Source organism: Peromyscus californicus, unplaced genomic scaffold, assembly GCF_007827085.1.
Source record: "Peromyscus californicus insignis strain IS unplaced genomic scaffold, ASM782708v3 Scaffold_21__1_contigs__length_65335640, whole genome shotgun sequence".
Classification (NCBI taxonomy): Eukaryota; Metazoa; Chordata; class Mammalia; order Rodentia; family Cricetidae; genus Peromyscus; species Peromyscus californicus.
In genome coordinates, this window is record NW_026294514.1 from 32,212,955 (window position 1) to 32,231,484 (window position 18,530).

Genomic DNA, 18,530 nt, shown 5'->3' on the forward strand with positions numbered 1-18,530 from the left:
TGAAAAGTGTGAGTAATGTGCCAAATGCAGACGAAAAGGGAAATATGGTAGAAGAACATAAGAAGTGCTGAACCTATATATATATATAGTCACATCCTCAGCCCTCTGGACTGCCTGTTGGAGCATTCTTCATGCTTTTAGTTATTTTTTTTAACCTTTCTGTTATCTTCTAGAACATACTCTCAATAAAGTATGGGTTATGTACCAAATTACATGAGAAACTATTTTAAGGAGCATGTACCCACTGCTCCTGTCAGTCTTAGTTGGTGTACATACGGTTCTCACTCCATGCTTCCAACCATGAGCAGCTGAGATGCTGCGCGAATGTACAGGTATATAGGACAAGTAAGTTCAGAGATCTGTACTGTACAACGGGGAAACTCTATAGCCAATGTGGAATCTGCTAGAAGCAAGGGGATGGCTTATCCTTCACCACCAAAATCGATGCAGGCAGACCTCTGCAAACAAAAGAGGATTGTTTACACAGGGTTAATAAATTACCCTCTGCTGATAGTTCTGCTCTAGGCTTTTAGTGACCTTGACCTAAAACTCAGCACTAGGGAATAGGGATGTTTCAGTTTAAATTGGTGAATTTGTTTCTTCTTTGACCCTTAGGAGAAATCGGTAAGTCAGTCCAGTGTTGAAATAAGAATGAGGATAAAAACACTAAAATTGTCATAATTTACCATGGAACCAAGCTGTTAGTCCCAGCATTTTATTCCAACTCTCACCCATGGCTCGGCTAGGCTGGAATAAAGTACTTTGAGGGTGAGTGGCATCTGATTTGTTTCCATTAATTTGTGGGACTAGAAAAATCAGAAATGTCACAGCCACGGATTACTCTGGTGACTACATTTTATCTGTTTCAAACATTTGGGCAGATTGTGGTGACGAGCACATCCCAGTTCAGTTCTCACAAACTTAACCAGCTCATGGGATGGAAGAAAAAGTTACTTTACAAAAGTTCAGAACCAATTGATTCATATCATTGCCTACTGGAAAATATGCCTCAATCAGCCAGATTTGCATTTGATCTACTGAAAAACAAAATCCACATCCAGAATGGTTAGAAATGTCAGTGACAACCAGAGTCCATCCTGAAAGGTGGAGACTAATTAGAAGGATGCACGGCATATCCCAGGACAACTGCCCCAGGGACTTCTGGGCAATTCTTCTATCTCCATCTCCCATCTTGAAAGTGACAAATGCTCTCTGAATGCTAGGCAACAGGGTACCACACTGTAAACAGGGACTTCTTGTTCTCCAAACATTCATTAGTACTCCCATCAAAACAGGACTTCCAAAAAGTTGAAAGCACAATTCTTAGATAAATGCCAAGTGAACACGTGGAAAGAGTCAAGTTCTCTCCTTAGTCAATGTAGGAACCAGTAAAATAGTGTTACTGGTTCAAAGACGAATTGAAGTAGACAGGCAATAGGAGGCTGGGCTAGGTTTATTAATAGCTACGATACTGGTGACTGCCCTAACAGACAGCGATTGTGACTCTGGGGATGATCTGTCCCGTACGGGTAAGTACTTCCCAAAAGGACAAATATAAAGGGTATTGTTAGCAGCTTTCTTTTTAAGTGTGGTTTTGTCAGCATCACCATGACCACCACCACCACCACCACCACCACCATCATCATCATCATCATCATCAATGTGAGTGTGTGTGTGTGTGTGTGTGTGTGTGTGTGTGTGTAGATGGAGCACATGCCGGTATGTGCATGTGGAAGTCAGGACAGCCTTCAGGAGACCTTTCTCCCCGAACACCCCACAGAGGTAAGATGTCTCTCTTGTTTCTCCTGGACTCTGCTGCAGTTCAGGATAACTCATCCAGGAACTTCTCTGCCTCCCATCTTGACACTGAGTGCCGTTTTCCAGCTACATCACCAGAGCAGTTTCTTTTTCATAGGAGTCCCTTGGGTCTCCAGTTCAGGTCATTAGGCCAGTGTGGCAGGAGCTTTTAGCCGCCACTGAGCTATCTCTCTGGCCCGCTGTCGCCTTTCTTAAATTCTGACTCCTCCCTTTCCAGAGTCGTGAAACTCTTAAATCACTGGTTAGTAGGGAGCGAATTTATCCCTCAGAAAGATGGGGTACTGTCAGCAGGGAGGGGCCCCTGGAAGCTTGTAGCCCTGCATCTGCATGAGATGACACTTAGGACTGTGTCCTAGTCCATGTGGGCTACCACATACAGAGAATGGGTGGCTCACATTGTAAAAGTTCATTAGTCCTAGTTCTGGGTGGTGATAAGTCTGAGGTCTAGGTGACAGCAAGATCTGAATCATCCTGAGTTCTCTTCTCTTAGTCTATAGGCAGCCACCATCTCCCTGTGTGCTCATATGATCCCTTTTGTACAAATTCTGTGGAGTCTTTCCTTCTAAGTCACAAAGGCCTGGAGGAATCTATTACCTCATGCAGCCCTGATTGCCTCCCAAAGGCCCCATCTCCAAATACCGTCATATCGAGGCTTAAAATTTAACAGAAAGATTTGAGGGAGATAAAAACAGTCCAGTATTTTCTTTTGCCTATTTTCAAGTCTTTAACTCTCCAAAGATTTAAGCCTTGTAAATAAAAAAAAAATTATCTGTTTCTCTCTGAAAGTGGGTAAATTAAGACACTGGAAATAATTCTGAGGGCACAGGAGGAGGGAAGCTCTGAGCACGAAGAATTAAGGGCTACGTGAGCCAGTCACACTAGAGATGATATGTTTCTGAAGGAGAAAACACAGGAGAGTTCGCGCTTCCTGCTCCCTGGCCCACCCCACAGTTGTCTGGCTTTTTCTTTTTAATCAAAGTGATCTAACATCAACATAGTTCCAACAAATGTGAGCGTCCCATCCGCGTGCCTACTGTGTGCTGACCCCTTCCTGAATCCTACTTTGAATGTGCGCACAGTCATCCTGCAATATTCGCATCAAGCAGAGACGTGACATGTCCATGAAAATCTGATGACTTACTCAAGGCCACTTCCAGCAAATGACAATGGGTCCCTTTAAGGCTATATCTGTTGATGCTACGTTTGTGGTGAGGTACCACATATCAATTACTACAGTGCACAGCTCTCTTATCCAGAGAGAAAGCAATATGCTATTCGCATCTGATACTGCTAAGACCAGAAGAACAGGAGGACCTCAGGGAAGATAGCGGGAATTCTGTTTGGGAAGTTTTCAGCTCAGTATGCCAGTAAGACATGCAAGCGGAGATGTTGAGAGAGCAGTAGAGCAGAAGGGGCCCGCACATAGAAATATGTATCATCAGCATAAAGAAGTTATTTAATGTGATAAGCAGATTCTTGCCTCCAGAAGAATGCTTGTCTGCCGGAATAATCATCAGAATAACAGCCAGGCCCAGGACTCAGGGGTATGGTCATGCGAGGTCTTAAAATAATGAAATGCTTCCGTACCACTTGCTTGATAGCAGCTGTTTTGAGTCTCACGGAGCTATCTGCCTCCCTATCCCAGGCCCACCCTCAACAACTACAGATCTGATTGTGGTGATCATTTTACAATATGTGTATATGCCGTACTCCTTAAATAGATACAATTTTTATTCACCGAGTGGACTCCAACCAAGAGACATTTTAAAAGGTAGTTTTTGTTTTAATTTAGTTAAGTGGGCTGCCCTGATTCAAAGAAAGACAGAGACAGAGACAGACAGTGTCCACCACCCAAGGCTGAAGCAAATCGCTATTGAATAGGGTCACTCTAATCCCTAAGAGGCAAATAGGAAACTTGAAAGTGGAAGGAGATGGGCTTAGTGCGACGTTATGAAGACAGCTGCAAAATGGCCCCCTTCTGAAAGCAGATCTTGCCACTTCACTTCACCAGGGCTGAGACAGAGCATCAGATTCCTCCCCGTTGCCTACAATACTCTCCACCCATCTTCCCCTCTTACTCCCTACAGTTCTGTTTCCCACCGCTTCTGATATGTTGCTCTCCTTTCTTTGATTACACTGTCAAGAGTCTTCCTTTGAAGGATCCTGCTCCTGATCTTTGATATCTGTGTGGTCCACACCTTTACCTTTTTCATGGTTCTCCAAATGAGGCCTCCCCTAACACAGACCCTCTCACGCGCACTCAGCTACGTGCTCGTAGATGTTTAAGTATTGGCTTTCCTGGATAAAATGCATTCCAGTTTATGGCATTCATTCATTTCTGCACGATCAAGGTCTTCACTATGGCCAGTCTCAAGCTGCTGTGTGACCGATACGACATCATTTGTGCAGACAGAAAGAGGGGCACACATTTGTCTCCAGAGCACATTGCCAAGGCCTCAGCCGACTGGACACCCAGCACTTCTCGTCACCTTGTAGCACTTACCTGACACCGCATCTTGCTTGTTCATTCATCTGTCATCTAGTGTCCATGGACTAGTGTGCAAACTCTAAGACCTGAATTAGCTTTGTCACTTTTCATCCTGAACCCTTGAAGTGCTGTCATCAATATTTATTTATTAAATGAATAAATATGTGAAATAGTATGATATAATACCTAATTGGAACATTCAAAGTGGCTCAAAGTTGTAAATTATCATGTACAGGGTCAGGTGACAGGCCATCAATGTCTTCCTTCAAGTCATGGGTTTCTAAAAATAGGTAATGCTAAAGGTGTGCATGAGACAATTTTAAGTTTAAAAACCCAGAGCCTCTATTTATATATTTTATACTAAAAGATAATAAGACATACAGCCAAGCTTCTTGATACAGGCTTGTAATACTAATTACTCAGAAGCCTGAGGTAGGAACACCACAAGCCTGCATTATAACGTGAGTTCAAGGCCAACCTTGGCAACTTAGTGAGACCCTGCTTCAGAAAAAAGTAGAAAGAAGAGTTATGCTCAGTGGTAGAGTACTTGCTTAGCAACCTTTAGACATTATATTTAATGGCAAAAACAAATAAGTAACAAGTAATTAGTGAGAAATATACCAACCTGTGTTAGTATTTAGTATGAGAATCAGGTATGCATTTTATTTTAATTACCCTACACATCGACTGTTGGTAGTAAACGTCAAAATTGTCAGAAATGAAACATACTAGTCTTTGTGCTTCAAACTAAAGTTAAAACATTTTTAAAATATTGTAAAATGATTTATTGAAAACTATCACAACAAACTTGCACCAAGGGGTCTATAGGGACAGTATTTTGAAACACATACTAGAAAATGTTTTAATTAAAAAAAAAATCCTTGCCAGGCATGGTGATGCATGCCTTTAATCCCAGTACTCAGAGAGGCAGAGGCAGGTGGATCTCTGTGAGTTCAAGGCCTGGTCTACAAATCGAGTTCCAAGATAGCCAGGACTATTACACAGAGAAACCATGTCTCAAAAAAAAAAAAAAAATCCTATACCTCGAGCAAAGGTCCCAGCCATATGCTATTTCTCAACTTCAGATCTCAATGTGAAGGAGGCTTGTCTGGGTCTTCCTGTTCTGTATCCACCATGGCCAGCAGATTGGTGATCATATGGAGCTCATTAATTACTTGGGAGCTTCGATATGTGTTAAGTGCTATATAAACCACCTGCATCAGAATCTCCTGAGGGTTCTTGTTATCACCTGTTTTTATTCTCAGTCACTTGCAGTCTTCACTCACCATGTTCTGCCATGAGATTAAAAGATGTATGAAGCCAAAGGATGCCATCTTTCACAACTTCATCATCAACTTTTGAATAACACCAGTAAGGTATAAGGCACTAAGTTTGTGCAAAGTTTGCGCAAAATCACAGGTGAAGGGCCTGGGTCTTATCAGTCCAAACAGGCAGACTGGAGAGTATATCCAATGAATTCCATAAGTAGCAGCTTTATCCATGCTTCATGGCATTTTCAGTGGCTGGGTAAGTCTCTCCATGTAAATCATGGGGTAGGAGCAATGAATGAAGGATAGAGCACTGAATTGTAGTTGTGTTGAGCATATGGTTTATTGTTTGTCAATAAAGTTAAATCAGTTAAAAGGGTATTTATTGGGAGAAGATTGAATGTCCACAAAATTGATTTAAGGGTTAGGGGAGCTTTCCTCCACTGCAAAGGCAATACAAGGTTCAGCACTTAATACAGCCATCACCACTATGGTCACTTTCAAAACTGCTTCAAGCCACAAAGCCAATGTGGTCACAATGACCAGAGTGGCATGTGAAATCTAGCCACTGTTAAAAATTCATTTCTTTGGAACCTAATTATCCATCTATACTCTAACGAGAGATGAACCCAATGTCCTTTTGTTTTTCAGATACCATGAAAGTTCATCAGTTTACTAATCTAATCCACATTGCCTTAGCTGCAAGGGAGTCAGTATGTCTCCCTTTATGTCTTCCATACATAGTAGAATGGTAAAATGAACATTGAGAGAGTCAATTCAAGCAACCAATAAAAGCTAAAACTAGACTGATTTAGTTAAAATAATCAACTCCACTTTTGAATAATTTGTCAACATCAAAATCATATTATCATTTTACCTTCTTCTTGACTATTTTCAATTTATAATGCATAGCTCTTTAAATGCAAGTATGATTTTGAAATCTAATGTGAAAAGCTAATTACAAACATATTAATTTACTTCTGTGTGCTTCATAAAAGCAGTTCAAACCAGTATGTTGCATGAACACAAATTTTATCTTACTAGATGAGTTTTAAAATTGCTGTTCCTACTAAATCTTATTTACTTTGACCATAATACAGTAACAAAATAACATTATTAAAAATATCTTCTGCATACTTCTCATGTGCCTTATTCTGTTTCAAAAACTAAAACAAAAAGTAGAATTTGACAGCAATAGAGAAAAGAGACACCAGTAAACAGAAGTGTATGTGAGCTTAAATGTTAGATCTTAAAATAAATCAAAATTTCAAAATTTGATATGAAAGTGCATTTGGGAGCCAGTAAGTGGGTAAAGGTATCCTCTAACTACTGAAACCTATGTAGCATTGTCCTCTGATTGCTACACATGTATGTGTAGAACACATATCTCCTCCAACTAATAATAAATAACAAAAAAAGTTGCATTTGGGAATGAATACCATCCAAAAGGACCAATCATGAGTTTTAGAGAAATACTTTCCCCAACATTAAGAAAATGTTTGTAAACAAATTCAAAATGTTGTCAAATATATTTTGAGTATTGAATCTGTTAATACCTTTGAGCCAAATGAAGCCCAAGTAAACCAGGATTAATGAAAAGAGGGCTGGCCTCAATTGAGATCTTCCTCTGTTTGGCTTACTAATGAATAGCCTTGCAAAAGAAATCCCAGACTCCATAAATAAGAGGGTGTGAGCTAATAGAGCCCTTGAATCCTTTTTAACCAAAAGAGGGGAGAAAATACCACCACAACAAAATAACAGGAACCATTAACTTTCAAAATGAATGGTCTCAATTACACCCAATAAAGACACAGACTAACATATTGGATTAGTGTCGTCAGAGAGGCTTCCTCCGGGAGCTGATGGGAGCAGATGCAGAGACCCATAGACAAACATTAGGTGGAGAGAGAGCCCAAATTGAAGCTCTCCATTAGGTCCCTCCCCTTGGAGCCCCAAGAACTCTATGAAGATGGGGAGGGAGAATAGTAGGACCCAGGCCTCCAGAATCAACTAAGCAGGACTCATGAGGCTCTCAGAGACTGGAGCACCAATCATGGAGCCTGCATGGATCTGCACCAGGTTCTCTGCATTTATGTTAGGATTTTCAGTTTGATGTTCTCTGGGACCCCTAACAGTGGGAGTAGGACTGTCTCACCTAGTCTTGGAACCTGTTCCTCCTGCTGGGTTGCTTCATCCAGCCCTGATACGAGAGTTTGTGCCGAGTCTTATTGTATCTTGGTTATGCCCTGTGTGGTTCACAGCCCTGGGAGGGCTGCTCTTTTCTGAAAGAAAATGGAGGAGGGGTGGATTGAGGGAGAAGGGAGGGAAGGAAGGAACTGGGAGGAGTAAAGGGAGAGGAAACTTGCTTGGGATGTATTATATGAGAGAAGAATAAATTTTAAATGCCTAAAAATAAATAAATAAATAAATAAATAAATAAATGGTTTTTAATATAAAAACCATATTGGATTTGAAAACAGGATCCATCTTTCTGCTGAATTCAAAAAATACAACTCACCATCCAGGACAGACATCATGTTAGGGTACTGAAATCAAACAAATGGAACCAAGAAGCAAGCAGGCTTATACATATTAATATCAGACAAAATAGATTCAAAGCAACTAATCAGAAGATACAGGAAAGGGCACAATGTAGCCATTGAAGGAAAAATCCAAAAGGATATTGCAAGACTAAGCATTTGTGCACTGAACACAGGAGCAGCCAATTTCATAAAAGAAATACTGCTACAGGAGAATCACATATTGATCCTAACATAGTGATGGTGGGAGACTTCTATACACTGCCCTCACCCACAGACTTTATATGGACAAAACCCAAGCAGAGAAATGCTGAAGTGAAATAACATCATAAATCAAAGGGACCTAACAGACATCGAAGAGCATTCCACCCAAACACTAAAGAATATACTTTCTTCTCAGCATCCAGCGGAACTTTCTAAAAAGTTGACTATACTAGAACAGATATGCAAAATTGAAATAACACCCTGCATCCTATCTGACCATGATGGATTAAAGCTAGATATTAGCAACCATAGAAATGACAGGAAGTATACAAACTTCTGAAAACTGAGCCACTCGCTACTTAAATGAAAACTGGATCAAGATAGAAATCAAGAGGCAATTTAAAACTTTTGAGAACTGAATGTAAATGAAAGCACAATGTACCCAAATCTACGGGGCACAGTGAAGGCAGTTCTAAGACATAGTTCCTGAGAGTAAGCGCCTATATCAAAGAACTGAAGAGATCTCATGTTAAGAAGAACTTGATGTACATGTAAAACGAGGCCATATCCCTAGAATTAATAGTTTTATCAGTTCAATGTGTGAACTGAGTTAGCTAATGTTACCTTTAAAACATCAATTTCAAGTGTCTTATCAACAAAGAAAACACTATTTCATTATGAAAACAAACATGTTTCCAAGTTTTGTTGTCTTCTTTACAGTAGTGGTTGTCAATAATATTTGTACAGGAATGACCCTGGATAGGAAGAGAGACAGTCCTATTCCCTGTGTTAAATGCTGGTCTTGCCCTTAGCTCCATATCACATGGTCCAGTTCTCTTTCTAGTGCCGTACAGTTTCAAAGGCGTAGCTTTAAAGGGAGAATATCTCACTTCTGGCATGGGTAGAATAACAAAACCAGGCATAAAGATAACATGTGAGTCCATCTCATTGGCGTTTTCCTTTTCCCATATGATGCCCAGGCAAATAACTCTGCCTTTTATGGAAAAGACCATAGACGAAGCATGAGCCTGTTTGAGCCACCCGGCATGGAAGCAGGGAAGTAGTGGGAAGAGTCCTGGGGGATAATCATGGGCCCCCTTTCCCATCTGAAGCTTCTTCCAGCCATGCAATCTTGAGCTCATCAGCGCTCTTGGGCCCGTTCGCTCTAATGTACAGTGAGGGTGTGAAAGTACATGTCTCAGATGTATCTTCCTATGAGGCCTTCCAAACCAGTCCTGGACTGGATCAAAGTGAGTAAACAAAACGTCATAATTTTAGACTCAACACAATTCGGTCTCTTCACGTGGTAGAGACAGACTAATCGCTACAAGAGAAAAAAATAAAGAATTGTACTCAGGAGTGTGGATGAGGGGGTGTTAAAACTACAGAAACAAGGCAAAGTGGTAACTGACGCAAACTTCCAGCTCTATAATGATGATCAGGCCCAAGAAGGTCCATTGATCTTCATGGTCTCAAGTTAGTGTGGGCTCAGAAAATTCTCTGACACAAGATTCTTACCTTCTTGGAAAGTGACTGCAGATTTTGTTTACAGCTGAATATTTATGTCCTACCACAATCTCTAGAAAATAAAGTTTTATTTATGTTTGATGCATTAACAAGCTGATAGTAATAGCCAGATGTTAGCAGTACTGAATTGCAAAATTGTCCTAAACTCTTGGTTTCTGTTTATTCTGACAGTTCTTCCAAAAATCATATAGAACCAATGGGGCTTTTATTCCTGTATGACCAGGAAACTTCCACACATAGTACATGATGGGGCCATATTTTGACTAGGCAATCTTGTTAAAGCATCTGTACATGTAAACACCACAGTGCACTGCTTTGGTGATCAGAAAGAGCATCCAGCTTGATGCTACCACACGAATTTATGATCATGGCTATACTTGTGAGATGAAAACTTCAGGGTGGAAAACAATTGTCTTCTTTTAGAAATACAAGTTATAAAGAGGTCTGTGGTTAATGTGATTGATCAAACTGGGCTTCCTTTCCCTTGTACCTGATTCCTCCAGATACCTTAACAGAATCAGTTACGTTAGCAAGATATCTCTTACTTTTAATCTTCTACCAATTCTATATTTTAATATATGCCAGGAAGAACTAATCCCATGCTGAGTAACAAGAGCTTCAAATTCAAGTGCCTCTGGTTCTCACACATGAGACAGTTTGTACAACCATGGTCCAGTTACAGTGTGTTTGTGTTTAGGAGGATTTTGTTTTGTGTTCTGTCCTAGGACGTTGGCTTTCCAAGTGTTTACATGTCAGCAGTGGTCAAACAAAATAGTTCAGAGGGTTACATGAAGAGCCAATAGTTTTCAGCAGCTCCTATGCCATGACTGAGAAATGAGTCAATGAAAATGCCACCAAAGAGGCCCAAATGATCCCAGGAAAAACCCCTAAAATAAAATGAGAATCGATCTACAAAGGGAAGATCAAGAGGAATGGACCAAATCATTTGCAGTTGTAAAGGAAGGCACTCAGAGTTGGCTACTCTTTGTTTCTTTTTATTTTTAAACAGGGTATCCCCTAAAAAAAAATCTATCAAACACTCTTTCATCAATATTGTTTCATCTTCACATACGTTGTGTATTTAGCACAGTTTAAAAGGGGAAATCTCATTCTGTAGTTGTGTTTGTTTGATTTTTAAAAACGCAAAGGATTTGAAGCTCAAAGCGAGCTTTCTCTTAGCACTGTTTTGCAATTCACTGCATGTTAATAGAGTCAAAGCTCCCCTTGATAGGGATAACTATCATCCATCATCTTCACAGCGCCTCTTCTTCCTTCCTCAAAGCTACACAGGTAACCCCCAAAGAAAAATGCCCTGAACGCCAAACAGTGGGAACAGACATAGGGACAACTTAATGCTTTCTGTCTGGAGATTGAACAGGACCTGCATGTGACCAGAGAAGCTCATGACGGCTATTAAAAAGGAAAAACCAGCACAACGATCAGCAAGAAAAGATCCTTACCAAGTTGTGATTCTGTGGAAGAAACCTCACCAAGTTCCTCAAATTAAGAAAATAACATATTTCCTCATGTTCAAAATGAAGGTCTTGGTCAATTTCTATTTCAGATTTTTTTTTTCATTTTATATCCCAAGTCATCCAAAGCTAGGTAATTCAGAATACTTGCATTTATTTATTTAATTTAATGTATGTAAGATAGACTAGATGTTTCAAGCTATGCATACAGTACTTAATACTGATTTTAGAGGAACTAATCTGCTATTTTAGCAAGCAAGCTTTATGTCACACATACTATTTTTAAAGAAAGCTAACAGTTTAAATATGTTATTGTAGACTCCTATGAAGCAAATTTTCAGGACTGTCAAGTGGTTATCACACATTCGCCTCAATTGTGTATGCCTTCTACATTCACAGGGCTGTTCTACGAAAAAGAAGTGTTCTAAGAAAAAAAACTTTGAGACAAGGTTCCAAACTATGAGAGAAAAAATTCATGTGAACCATGTTGCACAAATTCTAAATGGTCTTATAATAAAAACCCAGAGCCAGATATTGGGGTAAACACTGAAAGATCAGAGAAAACAAGGCACAGCCACTTCTCACCTCGCCAACTCCTCAGCCGATCCTGTCTTCAGGAATCCTAAGACTGAATGTCTGAGTCCTCAGCCAAAAGGCTCTAGTTCCTGTCTCCTCATGCCTTATATGCCTTTTTCCGCCCCCCACCCCCCAGACATTTCACTTCCTATCACAGCCTTCCTAACGCTGTGATTAATGACATGTGTGCTTCCCAAATACTGGGGTTAAAGGTGTGTGCCACCACTGCCTCGCTCTGTTTCTCTCCTAGACTGGATCAATCTCATGTAGCCCAGTGTGGCCTTGAACTAACAGAGATCCAGACAGATTTCTGCCTCCCAAGGGCTAGGATTAAAGGTGTGTGCCACCACTGCCTGACCTCTATGTTTAACTCTGTGGCTGGCTCTGTCCTCTGATCTTCAGGCAAGCTTTATTAGAGTACAACAAAATATCACCATAGAACCACTTCACTAAGTTAAAACTAAAGTAGAAATGATGATCCATACTCTTATCTACATGTACTTAGAAATACTTGGATAAGAAGTAAGTTGAGTCACCAGTCAACTCTGTGCCCTGGAAAGTCCATCGAACAGAGGGCTTTCAATGAAAGACTACTTGAGAGCCAGGGTAACTCACCCTTCCCACAGCAGTATTAAGAAGATTCTTAAAGGGCCCAGGACTGTGTATCAAAATGTTTTCTTCCAGAAGGACCTCTCCCATCAGAGAAAATAAAATTAAGATTACTCCCACTAGGGAGAAAGGTACTTCACTAGTAGCAACACAATACCAGAATAGAAAAGACAATGGCACTATGCTTGGTGGTTGTCTGGGGGCAGGGAACAGAAAGAAGGACAGACAGAGCACTAACCACAAAGAAGCTGATGACCTAAGTTCCCTTGACATGGATGGGCCCAGTGGAGCCCAGCTCTCCATGTCCTCTGCATCAGCACATTCACTGCAACAATGGACGACACCAGGGAGGTTTACAGAGAGCACTGGAGCCATTTGTCAACAGGGGCAGATAGTACTTGTCTGGGTTTCCTTTATCCAACTTGTAAAAGAAAAAAAAAAGCTGCAAACAGTAGCTGGCAGTTATAGAAAAACCCTGGTAATTTCACACATACTCTTTATGCTCCTTTTTCATATTAGAAGTCACACAAAACAGTGACTTAAAATACAGGGCACATACTAGAAACGCATCGTATCTATCTACTCCCTTTCCTAGGATCCAAGCAGGAAGAGTGGACAGCCAAAAGGCGACTTAGGGTGAATTTCTTGGGACCAAGCATTAGCATGGAAAATTGTGTGCAGCTTTGTTTGGAAATAGTCACTGGAGATAGACGTGTGTGGAAACGAAGAAGGCAGAGTGTGGCAGATAGAGAAACTGGTCTACACTGATGGCCTGAATCTATGCCATGGGAGCTCTCGAGCAGGGGCACCTTTCAGAGTTACTGTGACTTGAGACAAGGACTTTGTATCTCTACCTCCTCTTGTCAGTGGCTCTGGAACATCCACTGGGAAAATGTATGTTAGTGGAGACAGATCTCTATCCCTGAGACTATTCCAGTGAGAGACACAGCCTTGAGCAGCAAACAGCCGACACCCCCTGCAGTTGAGGAATGGCCCTGTCAGCTCTATTCCCTAACAGATGCATTAGCTCCTAGGAGTGGAAGATCTCCTCATTCTCTACAGTCTACCCCTTCCATCACTCAAACTCGTGTATGTCTTATAGGAGAATTAACCCAGCTGGGAATGGCTTTGCCAAGACTCTGATTGATTTTTCCCCCCCTAGGATTGTTAAATGTTACAGAAGCAAATTATAAACTCCATCTGGTGCCATTGACCTTGAAGCCATAACTGAAACTCCCACTGCCTCTCTTCTACCTTACCAGCCCCACCAAGCTGGGTGGCCTGCCTGGTAGAGTAACAGAAATGAACATGATGTCAGGATTGGGTCTGCACAGTGCTCACTCCTGGAATTTTACTTTCTTCTCCAAAGGGACCAACATCGTCTTACTCCCATCTTCTCCTTATGTCCCTCCATTCTCTCGTCCTTTGTAAAGAGTAATGAATATAATTGGAAAGTCCTGAGAGAGCTGGGCATCCACTGATCCCTATTAAACAAGGGGTCCTTTGTGACTTCTGCCTTGGACAAAAATCACTGGAACATTTGTTTTTTAACCTTCTTGCCACCTTAGACCTACGTATAGTCCTGAAGTGGTGAATGTTATTCCTTCCAGTTTGGTGCACAGTTCCCTTATAGTAAGCTTTGATAACATTATAGTAAAAGTCAGCACCCAAGTTCTGCTTTGGATCTGAGAATATCACTGGGATGACTATTTTCCATGGGATGGTTGTTTCAGTCTTGTGGCACACACCTAGCTTGGGACTGCAGGCATCTTCACAAAAGTATTAGTGATGCTGTATGTATGAGGAATGTCAAGTAAGACAAGAGATCAAACTAATAAAGGAATCAACCCTTTGTTTGCTCACCAGGGTAAGAGAAGCAAGATCCTCAACAGAAATGTTGGTTCCCACGGTGTTCCTTTATTGAATTTTTTTAGCAGGGATGAGTTCCAGGTAAGGATCGGGTGACATGCACCGTAGTTGATGGGTCAGGACTGTGGGAAAGGATCCTACAAAGGCTCCTGGCATTGTATAGACCTGGAAACTAGAAGACAGGGGCGGGTGGAGTTGAAGAGTGAGAAGGCACTGATTCAGAAAGAAGAAAAGACTCTAAGGGTCTTCAGTATCTACTCTTTTTCGGATGCTTTCCCCGGAGCTGCTTAGACTAAGAATGCAGATAGGCGTGGCAGAAGCCCAGCAGCCCTTGGGGGCGGGGGGAAGGGGAGCCTGCTCCTTAAATACAGCTTCCTCCCAAGAATGAAAACACTGTGTGTTCCAAGACCAGGGTGAATGAGGAGGCCAGCTTTTGTATTTGCCTGTGGTTGATTCTGAGCTATTGGACACACATAGGATTTTGACCTGGAGTTGGACTCCTTAGAATGTAGACTGTTATCCCAGAACAGTCACATCCCTGCTTCTGCGACAGCCCACCTAACTTCCAGAAGAGAGATGAGGAACAAGTCTCCTCCTGATGCAGGATAAAAATACCTTCCAAAGCTCAGTATCCAGCCAACAGTCAGCGTTTACTGTTCTGATTTCTCACTTTACAACTGAGCAAGGAAGTCAGTTCTATGATCCTGCAAGCCTGGGTTCAATACTAAAGAAGCCTTGCAGAATTCTTGAAAATTTTATGATTTAAAAAAAAAAAAAAAACTTGAGCCGGGCAGTGGTGGCGCACGCCTTTAATCCCAGCACTCGGGAGGCAGAGCCAGGCGGATCTCTGTGAGTTCGAGGCCAGCCTGGACTACCGAGTAAGTTCCAGGAAAGGCGCAAAGCTACACAGAGAAACCCTGTCTCGAAAAACCAAAAAAAAAAAAAAAAAAAAAAAAAACTTGTATCTTACATTTTCCTGCACACTTTTCCTTTTGGATAATCCCTCAACTAGATAGAACCTGCCAGAAAGGGAAGCAAGTTGCTAGTTATCTCCAAAACATTCCAAAAAAATAAAGCTAGCTGTTTCTGGAGGCATAAAGTTGTCCACTTGTCCAAAGAATGGTTGTGCGGTGTGATAAAGGATTAGAAGATCTCCTAAGTAACTAATCAGAATTCTGAAAAGGAGCTTTCCAGAAAACTGGCGTCTTTGCTGCTCATCCTGCGAGATATATTGACACTGAATTCATCCAAGCAGCCTGCAGATGTATCATCCCTTTGAAAAATTCCCACAGGATGCTCTGGAGAAAATAACCCCTCTTTGACTTTAATCAGACCTGAAGGAGATAACCATGAGGCATTGACGTGAAGGGGTGAGGAGATCTGGAAGCTTCTTTGCTAAGAGAAACACCTGCACAAATCGATCAAATGGAAATAGCTTCGTAGTTGTCACAACACACTAGGGACAGCAATGTCATTTGGCTTGTATTGTTTGTTCTTAAGACAGAGTCTCACTATGTCACTTTGGCTAGCCTTGGACTGCTTCTTACGGAGCCACATTCTCATGGCTTACCTTTCCCTAAATTGCTCTTTTGCTTCAAATTACTCCCTTTTATTTTTGATAGCAGCTGCTAGCCACATCTCCCCTGAAGAAAATGTTGCTTGCCACAAGTAAAACTGTCAGGGCGGCAACTGGATGCAAGCATAGACGTATGGATGTGGATATGTAATAGATGTAGAAAATCCCCACAGGCAATGTTACTACCTATGAAGGTATTTCCATCTTAGATGGTGAGATGCCAAGCTATTTCCTATGGAATTATGCCAGTTCCTTAAGGAGTAACTTGTACCTCATTCTGCTGAGGATCCGGGGATGCTTATGACTTAGACAAGTTTTTGTGTTAATTCCTCTGCACTGTGTGGCTGGATGTACCAGTCTGGAAGGCAGAATTACAGAAGTCATAGTTTTTCATAGGGATCTGTTTCTCTCATAGATGAACATTGCATTTCCTTATCCTTCTCTGATCCACGGGGCAAAGATTTCCTGTCCTCTTGCCACAGTGGACTAGATCACAGGTCCCCTCATAAAGTTTTTCTTCTGCTTCCCAGTGGGCAGGAAATACCTACCCCCATTCCCCAGCATCTACATCAGGACTTATGAGGTCCCTGGGAAATCAGTTTCTTGTCAATTTTCCCCTTTGGCTTTGAATTCCTTTAAATTTTTTCAAGCTCAAGTAAGTATTGGAAGTGAACCATATTGCATAACTATTTGTTGTGACGATAATTTCTACAGTTAGTTGATCCTCCAGGCTACTGAAATTACATCTACAATTGATATTCATGTTGTGGAATGGATGTTTGCACCCCTGAAAACACATAGGTTAAAAACTCTAACTCTCAATATGGCTGTATTTGGAGGTAGGGCTGGTTATGGTTTGAAATGTCCTCTGGGGTTCTTGTATTTGAACACTTGGTCCCAACTAATTAAAGTGTTTTAGAAGACTATACGGCATAGGGGCAGACATAGGTCGCTAGGGGCATGCTTTCAACAGCTACATCTACTCCTGGTTCTCACCCGAGGTCTCCTCTCTACATTTTGCTAATATTCACACTCCAGCCAGTAATGGAACTGCTCACATCACCACAGCTTCGCCGCCATGATGGACTATGTCCTATGAAATTAGGAGCCAAAATGAGCTCCTTCTGTAGATGGTTTTTGTCAGAGATTTTTTGTCGCAGTGATGAGGAAAGTAATGTAGGGCCCTAAAGAGGAAATCAAATCTTAATGTATTTATAAGCGTAGGGACCCTGTATGAAGGCTAGTGTCCCTATATGAAGACACACAGATAGCTTCATTTCTTTCTCTGTGCGCATTACCAATAAAAGGCCAGGTCAGAAGAATGAAAACTTAGTCATCCACAAGCCAGGAATTGAATAGGTGGGACACTGAACTTGGACTCCCTAACCTCCAGAATTGTGTAAAAATAAATTCATACTATTTAAGCCATCCAGAATATGGATTTTCATTGTGAAATCCCAAGCATACTAAAACAGTTGGTTTTTCTTTCTTTCTACTTTCTCAAATCTTCTTCAGTGGTTAATTTGTGTTGTCTCTGAAAAGGTTATCCGTTCTGCTTAGTACATGTTTTGGACTTGCTGCCTTTGAGGCACATAAGGACTTGTGCTTTCCTGTGTGTTTTTTGGGTTTTTTTTTTTTTTTTTTTTTTTTTTTTTTGTTGTTGTTGTTGTTTGGTTTTTTGAGACAGGGTTTCTCTGGGTAGTTTTGCGCCTTTCCTGGAACTCACTTTGGAGACCAGGCTGGCCTGGAACTCACAGAGATCCACCTAACTTTGGGGGAGGCCAAGAGTATTTGCCTGGCCAGTGAAAAGAGCTGTCCTATGATTCGTCTCATTTCTCTCCCCAGCTGGGTGATCATAGCAATGTGTAATACTGAGTTTATGTATAATATTAGCGTTTCTATCACTCGGGTTCTTGGGTGGCTATGATTAGCAGAGACACACTGCACAGTAACAACTAACTGTGAAATAATTGTGTGGTTTCTCGAGTTAGCTGTTAATGCAGCATACCTTTGCTGACTCTGACTTGTTGTATCTTCTAAATCATGTACACACAAAATTGGGCCTTGCTCTTCTCTTTCCGCTCTCTTTCCTTCCGTCTGTCTTCTCTCTCTCTCTCTCTCTCTCTCTCTCTCTCTCTCTCTCTCTCTCTCTCCCAATAAAGCTCTAAAAAGGTAAAAAAAAAAATGGGCCTTTTAAAAGTAGAAAACATCTGCTCTAGGATAGAACCATCTGTACTTAGAACATATTAAGTCAAGTTGGTTATGGAAGGAAGGAAAAAACATCAGATTATCATCCTAAACCCAAGTGTTCATCATACTGCCTTGTGTTTGGTTTCAGGTAGTGCTACCCTTAGTGCTCAGGCATTCCTGTCTCCAGAAATGCACTTGCTAAGGGCTCCCACCCTAGGGAAGATAGCTCTAAGAAGATTTTCACCTGGAGGAGATGAGGCAAAATACCATCTTTGTTTCTTGATTGCTGGGTCACTGAATTGCTGAAGAAGGAAATGGGCAAAAGCATTGAGCACACTACATACCACGGGGAGGGTTTTAGACAATCAGGGTACAGATCATCCAGGAGTTTTT